Genomic DNA, 19,385 nt, shown 5'->3' on the forward strand with positions numbered 1-19,385 from the left:
AAAACAACAAAACAGGTCTACAGGAGGACCAAGCCACTTTCAGAGTCAGCAAGACAAGCCAACACCAGAGACAACCTGATGGCAAGAGGCAAATACAGGAACCTAAGCAACAGAAACAAAGGCTACTTGGTATCATCAGAGCAAGTTCTCCCACAAATGGAAATGATAGATATCCAGACACACCAGAAAAGCAAGATTTGACATAAAATCACATTTTATGATGATGATAGAGGACTTTTGAGAAGGACATAAATAACTCCCTTAAAGAACTACAGGAAACACAAGTAAACAAATAGAAGCCCTTAAAGAAGAAACACAAAAATCCACTAAAGAGTCCCCTAAAGAATTACAGGAAAACACCATCAAATAGGTGAAGGAAACGGACAAAACCATTCAGGTTTTAAAAATGGAAACAGAAACAATGCGAGAAACGAACAAAGGGAGACAACACTGGAGATAGAAAACCTAGGGAAGAGATATCAGAAGATGTAGATGGAAGCATCACCAAGAGAAGTCAAGAGATAGAAGAGAGAATCTCAGAAGCAGAAGCTACGTAAATAATATCAACACAACCATCAAAGGTAATGTAAAATGCAAAAATCTCTGAGCACAAAACAACCAGGAAACCCAGGACATAATGAGAAGATCAAATCTAAGGAAAATAGGTATAGAAGAGAATGAAGAATCCCAACTTAAGGGCCAGTAAATATCTTCAACAAAATTATAGAAGAAAACTTCCCCAACCTAAAGAAACAAATGCCCATAAATATACACGAAGCCTACAGAACTCCAAATAGATTGGACCAGAAAAGAAATTCCTCCTGTCAAATATTAGTCAAAACACCAAATGCACAAAAAAAAAACAGAAAAAACAAAAAAATGAAAGAATTTTAAAAGCAGTAAGAGAAAAAAGTTAAGTAACATATAAAGTCAGACCTATCAGAATAACACCAGACTTTTCACCAGAGACTATGAAAGCCAGAAGATCCTGGGCAGATGTCATGCAGACCCTAAGGGAAACACAAACACCAGCCCAGGCTACCATATCCAGCAAAACTCTCAATTAAACATAGATGGAGGAACCAAGATATTCTATGACAAAACCAAATTTGCACAATACTTTTCTACAAATCCATCCTTACAAAGCATAATAGATGGAAAACTCCAACACAGGGAAGGAAATTACACCCTAGCAAAATCAAGAAAGTTATCTCCTTGCAACGACACCAAAAGAAGAGAGACACAAACAAAATTCCACCTCTAACACAGGGAAGGAAATTACACCCTAGCAAAATCAAGAAAGTTATCTCCTTGCAATGACACCAAAAGAAGAGAGACACAAAAAAAATTCCACCTCTAACCTCCCCCCCCAAAAAAAAAAAACAGGAAGCAACACTATTCCTTAATATCTCTTAACATTAATGGACTCAATTCCCCAATAAAAAGATATAGACTAACAGACTGGATACATAAAGAGGACCCAGCATTGTGCTGTAAATAGGAAATACACCTCAGAGATGAAGACAGATAATATCTCAGAGTAAAATGCTGGAAAACAACTTTCCAAGCAAATGGTCCCAAGAACAAACTGGAGTAGCCATTCTAATAATAAATAAAATTGACTTTGAATGAAAAGTTATTAAAAAAGATAAGGAAGGACACTTCATATCCATCAAAGGAAAAATCCACCAAGATGAAATCTTAATCTTAAATATCTATGCTCCAAATACAAGGGCAACTTGTTTCACAAAAGAAACCTTGCTAAAGCTCAAAGCACACATTGCACCTCACACACAATAATAGTAGGAGATTTCAACACCAAGCTCTCATCAATGAACAGATCATGAAAACAGAAATTGAACTGAGACATAGAAAAATTATCAGAAGTCATGAGCCAAATAGACTTAATAGATATTTATAGGACATTTCATCCTAAAACAAAAGAATATATATATCTTCTTCTCAGCACATCACAGTATACCTTCTCTAAAACTGACCATATACTCAGTCACAAAACAGGTTTCAACAAGAAGGTTTAAATAATTCCATGCATCCTATCGGATCACCATGGACTAAGACTGGTCTTCAATAATAAGAAAGAATAACAGAAAGCTCATGTATACATAGAAGGTGAACATCACTTTATTCAATGATAATTAGGTCAAGGAAGAAATAAAGAAATTATAGACTATTTAGAATTTAATGAAAATGAAGGCATAACCCACCCAAATTTATGTGGCACAATGAAAGCAGTGCTAAGGGGAAAAAAATCATAGCTCTGAGTGCCTACAAAAAGAAACAGGAGAGAACATACATTACCAGCTAGATAACACACCTAAGGAGTAGAAGGTAAGAAATAATCAAACTCAGGACTGAAATTCACCAAGTAGAAACAAAAAGAACTATACAAAGAATCAAAAAAAAAGATGGTTCTTTGAGAAAATCAACAAGATAGATAAACCCTTAGCTAGACTAACCAGACGGCACAGAGAGTATATTCAAATTAACAAAAACAGAAATGAAAAGAGAGACATAACAACAAAATCGGAGGAAACCCCCCCCCAAAACCATCGTCCTACTACAAAATCCTATATTCAACAAAACTGGAAAATCTGGAGGAAATGGACAATTTTCTAGACAAATACAAGGTATCAAAGTCAAATCAGGATTAGATAAAACATCTAAAGAAGCCCATAACTGCTAAAGTAATTGAAGGAGTTATTAACAGTCTCCCAAACAAAAAGAGACCAGTACCAGATGTGTTTACTGCAGAATTCTATCAGACCTTACAAGAAGACAGCATACCAATAATGTCTAAACTTTTCCACAAAATAGTAACAGACGGAGAACTAACCAATTCCTTCCATGAAGCTACAATTATGCTTATATCTAAACCACACAAAGATCCAACAAAGAAAGTGAAATTCAGACCAATTTCTCTTATGAATATTGACACAAAAATACTCAATAAAATTCTGGTAAACCAAATCCAAGAACATATTAAAACGATTCTCCATCATGATCATGTAGGCTTCATCCCAGGGATGCAGGGATGGTCCAATATACAGACATCCATCAATGTAATCCTCTGTATAACAAACTCAAAGAAAAAAATCCACATGATCATTTCATCAGATGCTGAGAAAGCATTTGACAAAACTTAACATCCCTTCATGATAAAAGTCTAAGAAAGATCAGTAATTCAAGGCCCATACCTAAAATATTAAAAACAATATACAGCAAACCAGTAGCTAACATTAAACTAAATGGAGAGAAACTTGAAGCAATTGCACTAAAATCAGGGAATAGACAAGGCTGCCCATTCTCTCCCTACTTATTCAATATAGTTCTTGAAGTCCTAGTCAGAGCAATCAGACAACAATAGGAGGTCAAAGGGATACAAATTCGAAAGGAAGAAATCAAGATATCACTATTTGCAGATGATATGATAATATATTTAAGTGAACCAAAAAGTTAAAACCAATGGCTTATGCTCTAAGATCAAGAATCTACAAATGGGACCTCATAAAACTTCAAAGCTTCTGTAAGGCAAAGGACACTGTCATTAGGACAAAATGGTAACAAACAGATTGGGAAAAGATCTTTATCAATACTATATCTGATAGAGGGCTAATATATAAAATATACAAAGAACTGAAGAAGTTTGACTCCAGAGAATCAAATAACCCTATTTAAAAATGGGGTATAGAACTAAACTAAGAATTCTCCGTTGCGGAATATCAAATGGCAGAGAATCACCTAAAGAAATGCTCAGTATCCTTAGTCATCAGGGATGCGCAAATAACAGCAGTTCTAAGACTGTATCTCACACCAGTGAGAATGGCTAAGATCAAAAACTCAGGTGACAACAGATGCTGGCCAGGATGTGGAGAAAGAGGAACACTCCTCCATTGTTGGTGGGATTGCGAACTGGTACAACCATTCTGGAAAACAGTCTGGAGGTTCCTCAGGAAATTGAACATTGCACTGCATAAAGACCCAGCTATACCTTTCCTGGGCATATGCCCAAAAGACCCTCCAACATATAACAAAGACACACAGTCCACTATGTTCATAGCAGCCTTATTTATAATAGCCAGAATCTCAAAAGAACCCAGATGCCATTCAACAGAGGAATGGATACAGAAAATGTGGTTCATCTACACAATGGAGTACTAATCAACTATCAAAAAATGACTTCATTAAGTTCATAAGTAAATGGATTGAACTAGAAAATATCATCCCAAGTGAGGTAACCCAATCACAGAAAAACACATATGGTATGCACTCACTGATAAGTGGATATTAGCCCAAAAGCTCGAACTGCCCAAGATGCCATCCACAGACCACGGGAAGCTCAAGAAGAAGGATGACCAAAGTGTGGATGCTTCACTCCTTCTTCAAAGGGGAACACAATTATTCATAGGAGGGGATATGGAGGCCAAGTTTGGAACAGAGACTGAATGAACAGCCATTCAGAGCCTGCCCCGCATATAGCCCATATATATACAGCCACCAAAACTAGATAAGATTGATGAAGCTAAGAAGGGCATGCTGACAGGGACTGGATATAGATGTTTCCTGAGAGACATAGCCAGATCATGTCAAATACAATGGTGAATGCTTGTAGCAAACCATTGAACTTAGAACAAGACCCCTGTTGGAGGAATTAGAGACATGATTGAAAGAGCTGAAGAGGCTTGCAACCACATAAGGAAGCAATGCCAACCAACCAGAGCTTCCATGGACTAAACCACTACCCAAAGATTATACATAGACTTACCCATGGCTCCAGTTGCATATGTAGCAGTGGATGGCCTTGTTGGGCACCAAAGGAAAGAGAAGCCCTTTGTCCTGCCAAAGTTGGACCCCCAGTGTAATGGAATGTGTGAGGGGTGAGAAGGGGGTTGGATGGTGAGTGGCACACCCTTATAGCAGAGGGGGAGGGGGAGGGGTTAGGTTGCTATGGTAAGAAAACCATTGAAGGGAATAACTTTTGAAATGTAAATAAATATCCAAAAAACAAACAAACAAACAAAAAACCCCAAAAAACTGACATGTACTGCCAGAAAAATGCAGGTCAATAGAATCAAAGTATAATAAGTATTCCCAAACATGTGGACACTTCAATAAATTGTGCTATACTAAGTGAATTCTGCATGGAGAGAATGCAATTATATTCATATTTATCACCTTGCACAACATCCATGTCCAAGTGGATCAAAGACCTCAACACAAAACTAGAGTAATGAAGCAGGAGTGGGTGAGTGGGTATGTGGAGGAGCTCCCTCTTAGAGGCAAAGGGGATGGAGATGGGCTGAGGTGTTCATGCAGGGGAGAAAAGGAAGGGGATAACATTTGAAATATAAAAAAGTGGTTAAAAATTTAAAATGGATACACTAAATCTCAAAAAACGGAAAGTATGGAATAACCTTGAATGCACTGGCACAAGAGACAACTTCCCGAGCAGAGCACAAATAGCTCAGACACTAGGATGAACAGTTAATAAATGGGACTTCAGGTAACTGAAAAGCTTCACTAAGGCTGAGGATACCACCAAACAGGCAACATAGCAACCTATACAATGGGAAAAGGTATTTACCACTTCCAAATCTTACAGAGGGCTGACATCCAAAATATATAAAGAATTCAAAAAACTTGACATCAGCAAACCAAATAACCCAGTTAAAAAATGGAGTGCAGGTCTAAGCAGAGAATTCTCGTGACAGAAGAATTTTTAATGGCTAAGAAGCACTTAAAGAAATCTTCAACATCCTTAGTTATCATGGAAATGCTAATCAAAACAACTCAAAAACTTCATTTTACACCCATCAGAATGGTTAAGATAAAAATCTTAAGTGACAGCATATGCTAGCAAGGATTTGAAGCAAGGGGAGCACTCCACTATTACTGTTGAGAGTGCAAACTTGTACAATCACTTTGGGAATCAATTCAGAGGCTTCTCAGAAAATTGGGATTAGATCTACCTTGAGACCCAGCATTACCACTCCTGAGCATATCGTCAAATGAAACTCCACCATACCACAAGGACACCTGCTCAACTATGTTCTTAGCCCTTACTGAGTGGTTTTGCATGCATGAAAATATGATCTTTTGCCTGTTTTCAATGATGATGAAATGTGGGGCAGTGGGCTGTGAAAGGTACCCTGATTCCTGGTCAAGGTAGGTCAAATCCTCAGTGACCCTCAGGGACAGCAGGAGCATTCCCAGTCTCCCAGGAGATCAGACCTCTCTCACTTAGCTACAGTCCCACACAGCGCCCTGTAGAAAAGTTTGAGACAGATCAGTCTTGTAGGGCAGCACCCCAAGCCCCTCCTCTACAGGTGAGGACAGGACCACAGGTTACATTGACTCAGGACAGATCAGTCACATAGAAGCAGGGCCACATCCCATGTGTGTAGATGAGGTCTTCCCAAACTCTCAGGCAAGACCAATAGAAAGTACCTGCTGTCAGACCCTGACCCATTCCAAAACTGTATCTAAGAATCTACTCAGAAAGAATAAAGTGCGAGCAGGAATTATTCTACGTTCTGAGAGCTTCTGTCAAAAGAGCTGTAACATGGCTGCTTGGGGAAGAGATTGCTGCCGGAAGCTCTCCTGTATGCCTGCCTGGGAAGTCAGTCTCCTGCTGGCTCAGCCCGGCCCAAACTGAAGTCACAGGTCAGAAACAGAGTCTGAGCAGCACAGGCAGCATGGCAGAAGCCGTTCCCCCTGCCTGCCAGGGTTCTCTCCCATTTACCTGAATCTGCGCACCTTTCCAGACCAGAGATAGTCTATGGAAAGCGTCCAGCACAAAGGCCAACAATGAAATAGCAGTTTGAAAATCTGTTTGAGCTGTTGTCATCAAATAGAAGGGAAGTGAAAACATAATATGTATTTGATACTTTTAGAAACTGGAGAGTCAAAGAACCCATTCATCAGAAAGGACATGTTCCTATTTTCCCAACAACTGACTTTTGTGAGGATCTTCAGCTGTTAGAAAAAAAAAAAAGACTTTTTCCTGCCTCTTCTCAAAAAGACACCAATCCCACTTAGCGGCTTCAGGCTCATAACACAGTGATCTCAGAAGCCTCTGCGAAAACTGACTTCACTTTAGCCATTGTGGCATCAGCACTTTAACCTTATGGTAATGCAAATATTTACTACATACTCTCAGCTAGATAAAACATGTAAGAAAGGTTATGCACTAGCAAAATAAATTCTACCACTTTCCACAGAGAATAAAATTAGGCAATACGTTATGTACCGTCATTCTCCTTTGGATATTAGCCAGGCTACATAAAGCTTGAATCTGATAGCAATCAAAGGTGAGTGGGTTTAAGACTTAAACCAAATCATCTCTGTGCAGTCATTCAGCTCACAGTGAGGAGAAAGGACAAATGACTGTTATGTTCTGAATTACAATATTTTTTGCTGAAATCATGGAAAAACTGGAAAATTTAATGGTATGGCCTCTTTGCTCCAAATGTTCATCTTGGTTTCTCTAACCTGACCCTCAAGGTAAGCTCTGATTCCTAGATGAGGTCATTTCCTGGCCAGTGGAAGAAGCCATTCCATTATATTTGAGACCCGATGACTAGAAGTCAAAGTTCAGGATATTTGATTGAAGGCAAGGCATTAGAAAAGTGGGCATTTCAGTAATTGCTTGGAACTAGGTTTGAAACAAATGATAAGGTAGAGACACCTTTGATCCACTGACCAGCTCTGCATCTTTTTTGCTAGTGTTATGCTTCTAGAGTTCATATAAATCAATTTACAGGAACATTATTTATTTCTCTCTCCAAGACAATTTGCCAGAATGAGGTCAGAAAGAATGATTAATATGACACCTAATACCTTAGCCAGAAGAAAACTGTTTTACAATTAGGGACAACTCTTAAAGAGGCAGTTATTTTTGTTTGACTAAAAAGTATTTTCTTCCACTAACTAGTGTGTCAGAGTCTTTTTACGTGTACCTAATGGGAATGGAGAAAAAGGTGGCACATGCAAAGGATGTGGATATAAAGTACCAGAAAGTATATTTCAAACTTCTGTACCTTTTGAAAATGAGAAGTGTGAGTGTTAAAGCAATAGACTGATGATATTAAAAGCAATAGACTGATGCATGGTAAAATACAGCAGGACCATAAGAAGTTCTGGAGTCAGATCATTAGTGACAACTTGGATGTGCCTGCAGGACTTTCCTTCACTGTATGTTCACTTTAAGTTCTTTAACTTTAAGATAGCACTGCAGGGCTTTGTTCATATATGGAAGCAGAGGACTGTTGGCCTCATATAAGCTATGAGTAAAGTAGCAATTTCCACATTCTGGGGAAATTAGGGACAGAAGTATTTGGGAGAGGGTACTCATTGGGAACAGAGGTAGAGCTGTAGAGAGCAGCAGGTTCTATTGGTCTATAGTAGAGAAAGGAGGATATAGTACACTGTAATGAACAAGCCATCTCCAGACACAAGATACTCACTTACATGGGCTCACCATAAAGATAGAATTTCTTATAAAGATAAACTATCATTTTCCACAAGTTAATAGCCACCAACTTATCCATGAGTGAAAGCTCTGCGTTTGACTTCATACATTTCTCTAAGCATAGGCCAAATAAAAACCTCAGTCAATATAAAATATATAAGTAAGTGCATTTTGGGGGTCAAACCAGGAATCTCCTTGGTAAAGTTGAATAGTTGATAAACGACATTTATGACAGATCCAGAGTTCTCCTTCAGTTCTTATTCACATTGCCTAGTGAACCAAACACATCAAACCAGGAATTTGTGCAGGATATTTATATTTTAAATTTATTTAAGCATCACAGAGTCCACCTGAAATAAAGATCCCACATACTATGTTCAATATTTAATTATATATTTAATTCTATCTTTCTAAGAATTAATTTGAATTGCAGCACTAAGGACAGATTAAAGAACACATAATAAGAAGTGTATTGAAATTATGAGTTTTGCTAACCATTCTATGTCCTTAAGTGTGTGTGTGTGCATGTGTGTGTGTGTGTGTGTGTGTGTGTGTGTGTGTGTGTATGAGATAGAGAGAGAGAGAGAGCAAGAGAGAGACAGAGAGACAGAGAGAGATAGAGACAGAGAGATAGAGAGACAGAGAGAGACAGAGAGAGACAGAGAGAGACAGAGAGACAGAGACAGAGAGAGACAGAGAGACAGAGAGAGACAGATAGAGACAGAGAGAGACTAACTGAAAAGTTCCTGTTGTTTGGCAAATTACAGATTCCTATCATGTCCTATAGAGAGGAAGAATGACAAAGAGACTTGATATTTCAGGTTATTAAACAATGTCACTGACACTTGCTCACATGCACACAGTACTCCTTACACAGTTATTTAAAGCATTGATTCTTTAGTTTACATAAATTCAGATTCCTTTGCCCTTTAAAAACTCAACTGCTAAGTGTACATGTCTTACAGTAAATGTTGCTCAAGTGCCAATGATTTGTTATAACTGCATGGGGGACACACATAAATCAAAAATGCATTTAGAGCTCTGTCCAAATTATAAATTCAATAACTTAGGTGCAAATTATAAATCAAACAACTGCTGTGCAACTGTCAATCAATTGAAATAGATTAATAACCCAACCGAAGTGAAATGATGAACTACAGAAGTTATGGGAACAGTAGGACTTCAGATCTGATGTGAGTGTTGTTGATGGCTCAGGCTGAATACCTCTGCAAAAACCAAATGAAGAAAGGGTGATTTACCATGTGCTCTCGGGAGCTCTCTGCTCTTGGGGTTTTACATCACAGCTACCTTTTCACAATATAGTTTTGTAAGTATAGATGAGGGGTGAAATATCTCAGAGAGTATGCGATATGTTCTATTACAAATGTCAAAAGACACAAAGCAGGAGTTAGACGCAGTGTTTTTCTCCAATATGGACTGTTCATCTGTTGTACCTGGTTGCTATTTATGAGTTTCCAAAATGAAGAGGTTACCTACTGTTTGAAATTCTTGGTTATATCTACAATAACACTTTGTGTCTTCTATCTATCCATCTCTTGTTGGGAATTTAGTCTGATTCTGTAATTAGCCACTTGTAAACACTGTAGAGATTGAAATAAGTGAGCAGATCTCTCTATGTGGTGGTTTGGATTAGACATTGCCCTTACTTTTGGTTTGTTTGTTTGTTTGTTTATTTATTTATTTATTTATTTATTTATTTTTGTTATGGGATGTATTTTTTTTCACACTCCAGATTTTATTCCCCTCCTGGTCCACCCCCTGACTGCACCACATTTCATACCTCCCCTCCAGTCTCCACAAGGATGTCCCCACCCCACCCACACCATCAGACTTCTAAATCTTCAGGAACCTCAAGTCTCTTGAGTGTTAGGTGTATTTCTGACTGAACCCAGACCCAGCAGTCCTCTGCTGTTTATGTGTTGGAGGCCTCATCCCACCTGGTGTACGCTGCCTGATTGGTGATTCAGTCTGAGAGATCTTGCGGGACCAGGTAAATTGAGACTGCTGGCCCTTCTACAGGGTTGTCCTCCTCCTTAACTTCTCCAGCTTTTCACTAATTCGATCAGAAGTGTCAGCAGCTTCTGTTCATTGGTTGGGTGCAAATATCTGCATCTCACTCTTTCAGATCCTTTTTTTTCCTTTTCTTTTCTTTCTTCTTCTTTTTTTTTAAGGGCAGCCATGATAGGTCCCCTTTTGTGAATGCTTCATAGCCTCAGTAATGCTGTCAGGTGTTGAGGCCTCCTCTTGAGCTGGATCCCACTTTGGGCCTGTCGCTGGACCTTCTTTTCCTCAGGTTCTTCTCCATGTCCATCCCTGTATTTCTTTCAGAAAAGAAGAATATGGGCCAGAGCTTTGACTGTGGGATAGCCTCACTTGATGCCCTGTCCTTCTGCTTGAGTGGGTTCAATAAGTTCCCACTCCCCACTGTACAGCATTTCATCTAGGACCCCCCCTATGAGTCCTAAGAGTCTCTCAACTCCCAGGTTTCTGGTACATTCTAGATTGTCCTTCCAACCTCCTTCCTCCCGAGGTCGAGGTCACCTCTTTCCATTCTTTCTGCTGGCCCTCGAAGTGCTATTTGAGTAGGCTTAGTAGGTGTGGCTTGTTGGACTGAGTATTCACCTGGAAGTGGGATTTGGGGAGTTTGAATCTTTTCTAGTATATACTCTGCATTGCGCTTTACGGCTTAATATATGAGGTACTCATCTTGCTGCTATATCTGTCCTTTTCCTGCTTCTCTCTGCCGTTATGGAGTCTTAAAATCTGGAGTCATGTGACCAGTAAACTCCTTCAACAAGTTGCTGTGGTTCTGGTATTTTGACACAACAGTAAAAAGTCATGAATATATTGCATATGTGCTGAGAGTGATTCTTTTGGATATACATCAAAAGTGGGGTATTTGGCTCCTATGAAAGTCCTGGATTTAAATCCAGATATAGTACACTCATAGTAAAGTCTTTGTTTTTTACCCACGGGTGGTATTTGGCTCATCGGGAAGTCTTTGTTCTATATTCAAATGTATTGTTGACTCATATGTAAATCTCGGTTTTAATGTTTAAATGAATTACTTTACAGTGTCATTATTGGTGTGTAGGTATTCATTTGTCCTTCATTTTTCTCAACATTTACTGGTTATTGATGTCTTGCTATTAGCCATTCTGACTGAGATACAACAGAAACTCAACCGTTATTTTAATTTGAGTCTCTCTAGTGGGGAAAGGTGCTGAGCACCTTGCCATGTATTTATTGGCCACAGTAGTTCTCCAATACATAAGTGCTCAACTCAACGTCTCAATTGTGATTTGGAATACATGTCATTTTACTTGTTTTCTGGGTTCTTCACATACACTAGACATTAACTGTGTTACAAATATCCTGTAATTTACTTCTCTCATTATTCTTCTCTTATCTGAGTTTCCTTGGTAGTATTGAAGGCTTCTTTGATTTTTTTTTAACATAACACAATAAAATTTGTGAATTCTTGCTCATTTCTAGAGGTATTAGAATATTTCTTCAAATTTACTGTATTTTGTCACAATGTTTGTTTCCTGATTTTTTCTCTAGTTCTTTCAAATTTGTAGGCCTTATAAAAAATTCTTTAACTTCTGGATGATACTTTTTAAAGATCCTTATTTTCATTCTATGTGCAGAGTCCCTGCTGTTTTTAGTTTAAGTACACCATGTGCAAGCGCTGTGCCTATGGAGTCCTGAAGAGGCTTTGATAACTAGAATTCGAGTTAGTTTATGTTGCCACATGGGCTCTAGGAACAAAACTCAGGCTCTCTGGAATAAGAAAGAGCAAGTCCTCTTTATTTCTAGAACATCACTCCAGCCCTTTGGATGATGAGATGGTATTTTTTGTACAATTGATAAATAAAGATATGGTTTGGGGATAAACACAATTTGACTAGAAACTATATCTATGGTAAACAAAGATGAACCAAACGTTCAAGAATTTTTATAGAACACATACAAAAATTACACAAAAAGATTATTCCTTGAATTCAAACATGGTTAAGTGTATACAAGTTGATAATTGAATACAGAATGTAAGCACAATTAAGAGAAAGATTCTCATCTGCATTTCAATAAGTGCAAAACAAGACAAAAGAAAAACGACAAGCAAAACAACAAAAAAACTGCTTGAAAAAAACCTAAAATGTTTGCAGGATAAAAACCCAAGTTAGTAAAATAAATAATAAGCAAATAATAATAAAAATAATAACATGAATAAGTTTATTGTTGACCAGGAAACAATCAGCCTTGAAGTAAATGAATAGGACTAAAATAATTTTCTCATGAAATTTGGTATAAACAGTTATTGCTTATTGCTGATATTTTTTTAATTTGGCTTTGAAGTTATCCTAGTTGTTACAAATAGGCATTTTGTGAAATGTTCATTCTCTCATTTATCAAATTTTGTGGAACCATTGATCATCTTTAATGTATGTATACCTACATATACATATATCCATGTAACACCAACTATGGAAATAAAGGGACATGAATTTGTAAAAGACCAGAGGGGATCCTCCAAAGAGGAAAACAAAAAGCATGATGGGAATGACATAATTATATTGTAATCTCAAAATTAAAGATATTATGTGTTAATGAATTATGTTTATAAAATAAATATAAAAAAGAAAATTTACATATATATCACCACTCTTAATTTCAAAGTATGCTCTAAAACATCAAACTTAAACCCAAATAGTGTGCCATTTGTATATGAATTCACACACACACACACACACACACACTCCCTCCTATGCAAATAGAAGGACATTGAAAAATAGTATAAATGATGCAACTATTTGTGAATCACTATAATTTGCATAGCAAATCAAAGCCCAGCTGCAACACACTTCAAGTGCCAAAGATATAAATTTCAATTAATATGTGGCTTCCAACTTTGAGCAGAGGTCTCTAAGGGCATTGCAGGGTATAAAATACCCAAAGACAGAGAAGGTTCAAATTTTCTAAGACTAACACTCTGAGTTAGGAATTCAGCCACTCTGGCAGTTACCGAACAAAGCAAAAATTTGAAATTGTTTTAGAATTAAAATTGCCAGTGTCATATTATCTACACAGTAGAAAATTTTCTTTGAGATGTAGTCGTAGTAATCATTAGGGAGCAATTGAAGAATGTGGTGTTGCATTTTGGTTCGTAGAAATAAGTATTAGCATTTTTCCAAGTTAAAGAAAAAGCATCAGCAAAGACTAGCATTTTCTTCTATAAGTCTAGATATTGAATAATTGATTGATTTTAAGTTGAATGGACAGTTCTGTTTAGTTGAAATATTGGTGGAAGAAAAGAACAGTCCTTTAAGATATGATATTCATTGAAAAATAATAAACAGTAGATACAGGAATGCAAAATTTAAATATTAATAATAAATAGATATTATAATAAAGTTAAAGTTCACAAGACTACACTGCCTTATTGCAAACCACATAGTTGAGAAACATTTTTGCTTTCTCCCAGCCTACATCCTCAAGATACAGTGACTAGGTTTCTAAGGTTAAAAATTTCTCTGAAACAACATGAAATGCTCTTTATTCTTCAGCAGAAAAAAAATGATGATGTCACTTTCTGGGTAAAAGTACAGGTTTGTGTGCAGGAAAGATTCATTTCCCTTGTTTCAGGGTTCTTCAGCAAGGGGACACATCTACTGGGAGTACTGTACCCCTGGAGGCTCCATAGATGACTTGCACATATAAATGCCTCTTTGATGCTGATGATGGGCTAAGATGGGGAAACTTCAATTCTCAGGAGTCTCTAGTCCTTTAGGATCGTTTCTCTGATTTTATTTATCACAAATAGCATAACAGCTTAAGCTGTTCTCCAGAAAGTCAAGCCTACAAACCTGAGGGCTTTCTGTGATCTTTGTGAGTATGCAAGATTTTAGCATTTCATTTGTTTTTTCAGGGAAAAGACATATTTTTGAAAGAGGCTTTCATGTTTAAATAACAAAGTAAAATCAGCTATGGTTTTTGAAATCTTACTCTATCATGTAATATAAATGGATATGTGTGTATGTATATAAAATGTAGTCTTAGGAGAGGAGCAGTTTTGACTCCTAATTATCAGTTCCTGTAAAGTTTGGCCTTTTAAGTTGTTATCCCTTGTTTGGGTTCAACATCTTGACAGACACAATGAGTCCACCGTTTGTTTCTAGGTTATTGTTTGGCTATGTATATTCATGTTTGCTTATCTATTTCAATCTTCAGAAACTTTTTTATGTTCTTCAGATATGATCATCAGTATGTGTGGTCAAGGCAATGTTGGATTTTTAGCAAATCATACGTAGCGGATCATTACATCATATTTTATTTTTGTAAAAGGTGGTTTCAATTTATTTATACTAATTTTAATTATCACTCATTTTTTAAGAAAATGACAAAAGAATATTTTTATCACCAAAGTTTTGTGCACCTTCTCATATTCTTTTCCTGATGATGATAGTATTATATCATAATGTAACTTTAATTTTTTCAAATCCTATTCACAATTATGGTTCTTAAATGCTCTAGCCTTCCTTGTAGCCCACCACCCATCAGAGGTAGTGGAAAAGAAAGGATACAGGAAAATGGACCTGTTTAGAAAGGTTCTTTGGAACAACTCCCATCTGTGTTGTTTGGAAATCAGCAGTTCATTTCACAGATTAGTAGACAGTGGTAGCTCGATTCACTCGTAACTATCTCATGGATATACCAGCAATTCAGTTCAATGCAGTCCAGTTAGAAACAGTGATGACATGACCCGGCAATGACAGCAAGGCCTCAGCCTTGGCTTCTGTAAGCAGGAAGAATTTCAGAGGAAGGCCAGGAGAAATCCTCAGCTGTTTCTCTCTCAGGGAAGTGAAGATCAGCAAAGACATGAGAGCCATAAGAACTGCACAGCTAACTGTACCAGCAAGCTAAGCTCTGTCTCCATCACTCCATTGAGTTCTATTCATACCCTGCAAACATCACTTGTCATCCACATGCCTTTCCTCAGCATGGATCTTGCCTCAGCATTTGCATTTAATCATCCCGAGGCTCCAGACTTCCAACAGTTGCAGCTACACAGTGTAAGGCAGACCAGCACATACGTGTTGTTAACCAAGAAACCTTCATTCCGAGTGCTTTTTTGTGCTTAATTTAGCAGATCGTCATTCTTCCATGTTTGTTTCAGCGAGTCTGCTTTAACCTTTCCAACTCTGTTCACTTTAATGAACTATTCCTTCATGGGTTTGCCCCAGCAAAACACCATCCAACGGCCGCTCCAAAGAACCCTTAAGTTTCCACTTCGTAGATAACTTTGTGTTATATTTTAATTGAAATAGCTTTGCAATGATATTTTAGCATAAATTTACTGAATAAGCAGGGCTTTGTCAGTAAGAAATCAACAATACAGAAAAAAATTATCCTTATTACCTTATTAGGCCTTATGTTTATATTCAATATTTAGGAGAAAATCCAATATAAAATAATTATTGATGAAAAAGGAGAAATCTATCATCTCTTTTGGTCTTTTTTAAAATCTAAAAAAGGTTTACAATTTTGTCTAAGGAGAAAAATAAATCATTTACCCGCAATTGTGTCCTGACCACAGAAGCTCCTTCCTTCTGCCCTTCCTAGTCAGTCTCTATTTCAGCTATTTCTTAGCAATTATTCGTGCTCTTCAGTGTTTCCCCGGGGGGAATTTCAACATAAATGAAATGAATTCTAACTATGCAAATCAAAAAAAAACCTATAGAGAATACTTTAGACTCTGTCTAAATACACTTGTCCCTAGTTTAGAAGTTGTAAAAACTGCATGGTATTGCTACAGAGACAGACAGATAGACCAATGGAATAGAATTGAAGACCCAGAAATGAACCCACACACCTATGGTCACTTGATTTTTGACAAAGGAGCCAAAACCATCCAATAGAAAAAAGATAGCATTTTCAGCAAATGGTGCTGGTTCAACTGGAGGTCAACATGTAGAAGAATGCAGATCGATCCATACTTATCACCCTGTACAAAGCTTAAGTCCAAGTGGATCAAGGACCTCCACATCAAACCAGATACACTCAAACTAATAGAAGAAAAACTAGGGAAGCATCTGGAACACATGGGCACTGGAAAAAATTTCCTGAACAAAACACCAATGGCTTATGCTCTAAGATCAAGAATCAACAAATGGGATCTCATAAAACTGCAAAGCTTCTGTAAGGCAAAGGACATTAGTTAGGACAAAACGGCAACCAACAGATTGGGAAAAGATCTTTACCAATCCTACAACAGATAGAGGCCTTATATCCAAAATATACAAACAACTCAAGAAGTTAGACCGCAGGGAGACAAATAACCCTATAAAAATGGGGTTCAGAGCTAAACAAAGAATTCACAGCTGAGGAATGTGGAATGTCTGAGAAACACCTAAAGAAATGTTCAACATCTTTAGTCATAAGGGAAATGCAAATCAAAACAACCCTGAGATTTTACCTCACACCAGTGAGAATGGCTAAGATCAAAAACTCCGGTGACAGCAGATGCTGGCAAGGATGCGGAGAAAACGGAACACTCCTCCATTGTTGGTGGGATTGCAGACTGGTACAACCATTGTGGAAATCAGTCTGGAGGCTCCTCAGAAAATTGGACATTGAACTGCCTGAGGATCCAGCTATACCTCTCTTGGGCATATACCCAAAAGATGCCCCAACATATAAAAAAGACACGTGCTCCACTATGTTCATTGCAGCCTTATTTATAATAGCCAGAAGCTGGAAAGAACCCAGATGCCCTTCAACAGAGGAATGGATACAGAAAATGTGGTACATCTACACAATGGAATATTACTCAGCTATCAAAAACAACGAGTTTATGAAATTCGTAGGCAAATGGTTGGAACTGGAAAATATCATCCTGAGTGAGCTAACCCAATCACAGAAAGACATACATGGTATGCACTCATTGATAAGTGGCTATTAGCCCAAATGCTTGAATTACCCTAGATGCCTAGAACAAATGAAACTCAAGACGGATGATCAAAATGTGAATGCTTCACTCCTTCTTTAAAAGGGGAACAAGAATACCCTTGACAGGGAATAGAGAGGCAAAGATTAAAACAGACACAGAAGGAACACCCATTCAGAGCCTGCCCCACATGTGGCCCATACATATACAGCCATCCAATTAGACAAGATGGATGAAGCAAAGAAGTGCAGGCTGACAGGAGCCAGATGTAGATCGCTCCTGAGAGACACAGCCAGAATACAGCAAATACAGAGGCAAACGCCAGCAGCAAACCACTGAACTGAGAATAGGACCCCCGTTGAAGGAATCAGAGAAAGAACTGTAAGAGCTTGAAGGGGCTGGAGACCCCATATGTACAACAATGCCAAGCAACCAGAGCTTCCAGGGACTAAGCCACTACCTAAAGACTATACATGGACTGACCCTGGACTCTGACCTCATAGGTACCAATGAATATCCTAGTAAGAGCACCAGTGGAAGGGGAAGCCCTGGGTCCTGCTAAGACTGAACCCCCAGTGAACTAGATTGTTGGGGGGAGGGTGGCAATGGGGGGAGGATGGGGAGGGGAACACCCGTAAAGAAGGGGAGAGGGAAGGGGGGTGTTTGCCCGGAAACCGGGAAAGGGAATAACACTCGAAATGTATGTAAGAAATACTCAAGTTAATTAAAAAAAAAAAAAGAAGAAGAAGTTGTAAACTCAAAACAATTACACATGTCAATAATTCATAGGAGAAGCAAATATGCTTTTCTTATATATGATTAAATGAGAAAAATCTGTAAAATCAGAAACACTGTGTTAGTTTGGAGCAACATCCAAACAAATCCATGTCTTGTATTAAGATATATCACATGATAAAGTGATTTCTGCAATCTGAACTGCTAGGTTTGGAGTAAGACAAGCATTGTTGACATGGGCAATGACCAATTGAGGCTAATGGAAAAGTTCAACTGATTCATCCTTGATGACATGTAGGGCTTAGAAAAGATGAAGGGAAGTGGACCACTAGCTAATCAAGAAAAAATTTGATTGAATTCATTTCAGGTGAATAAATGAAAAATATTAGAGAAGACAAATAGAATAATCAAGCTGGAATTATACCATTTTATTAAAGAACATTGTTATGATTTACCAATGAAGGAAGTGCTCATGTATTCTTTGTTCTTGAGCCCATATTACAATAAATAAAATTATTCAGAGAGTAATAAGTAGTACCTGATTAGATCTGAGGATCTACAGAACTTATATTTAAACATAAAAGTTTGGAGCTTAGCGGCATCTCAAATGTCATGCAGAAACAGCACTTAATTCTATATAAATAAAATATTCAAATGCATAAATGCAAACAACTTAATGAATACAATGCAGGTTTTAGTGAGAGAACAGAACCTAGGTGAGGAGGAGCCTAGGTGAGTTACTTCTCAGTCACATTAAAATCCTCTGTGAAAGTGTAAAACAATATAGACAACCTTTAGTATAAGTTACATTGATAGTGCTAACAAAAAATGTGTTCAGGTATCATATAATAAAACTATATTTCTGAGCTTATAATTCTTTAGTTCACATTTAGAAGTGTTAAGTACCGATTTTCTTAAAAATTTCCAATAAATGTCATATATGATGTATGAGTTCTACTTTTGGTCATTCATCCTTGTTTAAATTTAACATTTTCTAAATAAATTCCATTGTTTTTTGTTGCTATTGACATTGCTGTGCTTTACTCGCTGTACTAGTTTTTATATAACGTATTGACCTTGAATATGGAAGTTTTCTGAACCATGAAATTTCAATATATGTGTGATTTCAACCATGGGGAATCATCTATGCATACTTTCAATATAATCAATACCACAGTTTCTGTAAGTGCTATA

This window comes from Rattus norvegicus, chromosome 4, assembly GCF_021556685.1.
Source record: "Rattus norvegicus strain SHRSP/BbbUtx chromosome 4, alternate assembly SHRSP_T2T, whole genome shotgun sequence".
NCBI lineage: Eukaryota > Metazoa > Chordata > Mammalia > Rodentia > Muridae > Rattus > Rattus norvegicus.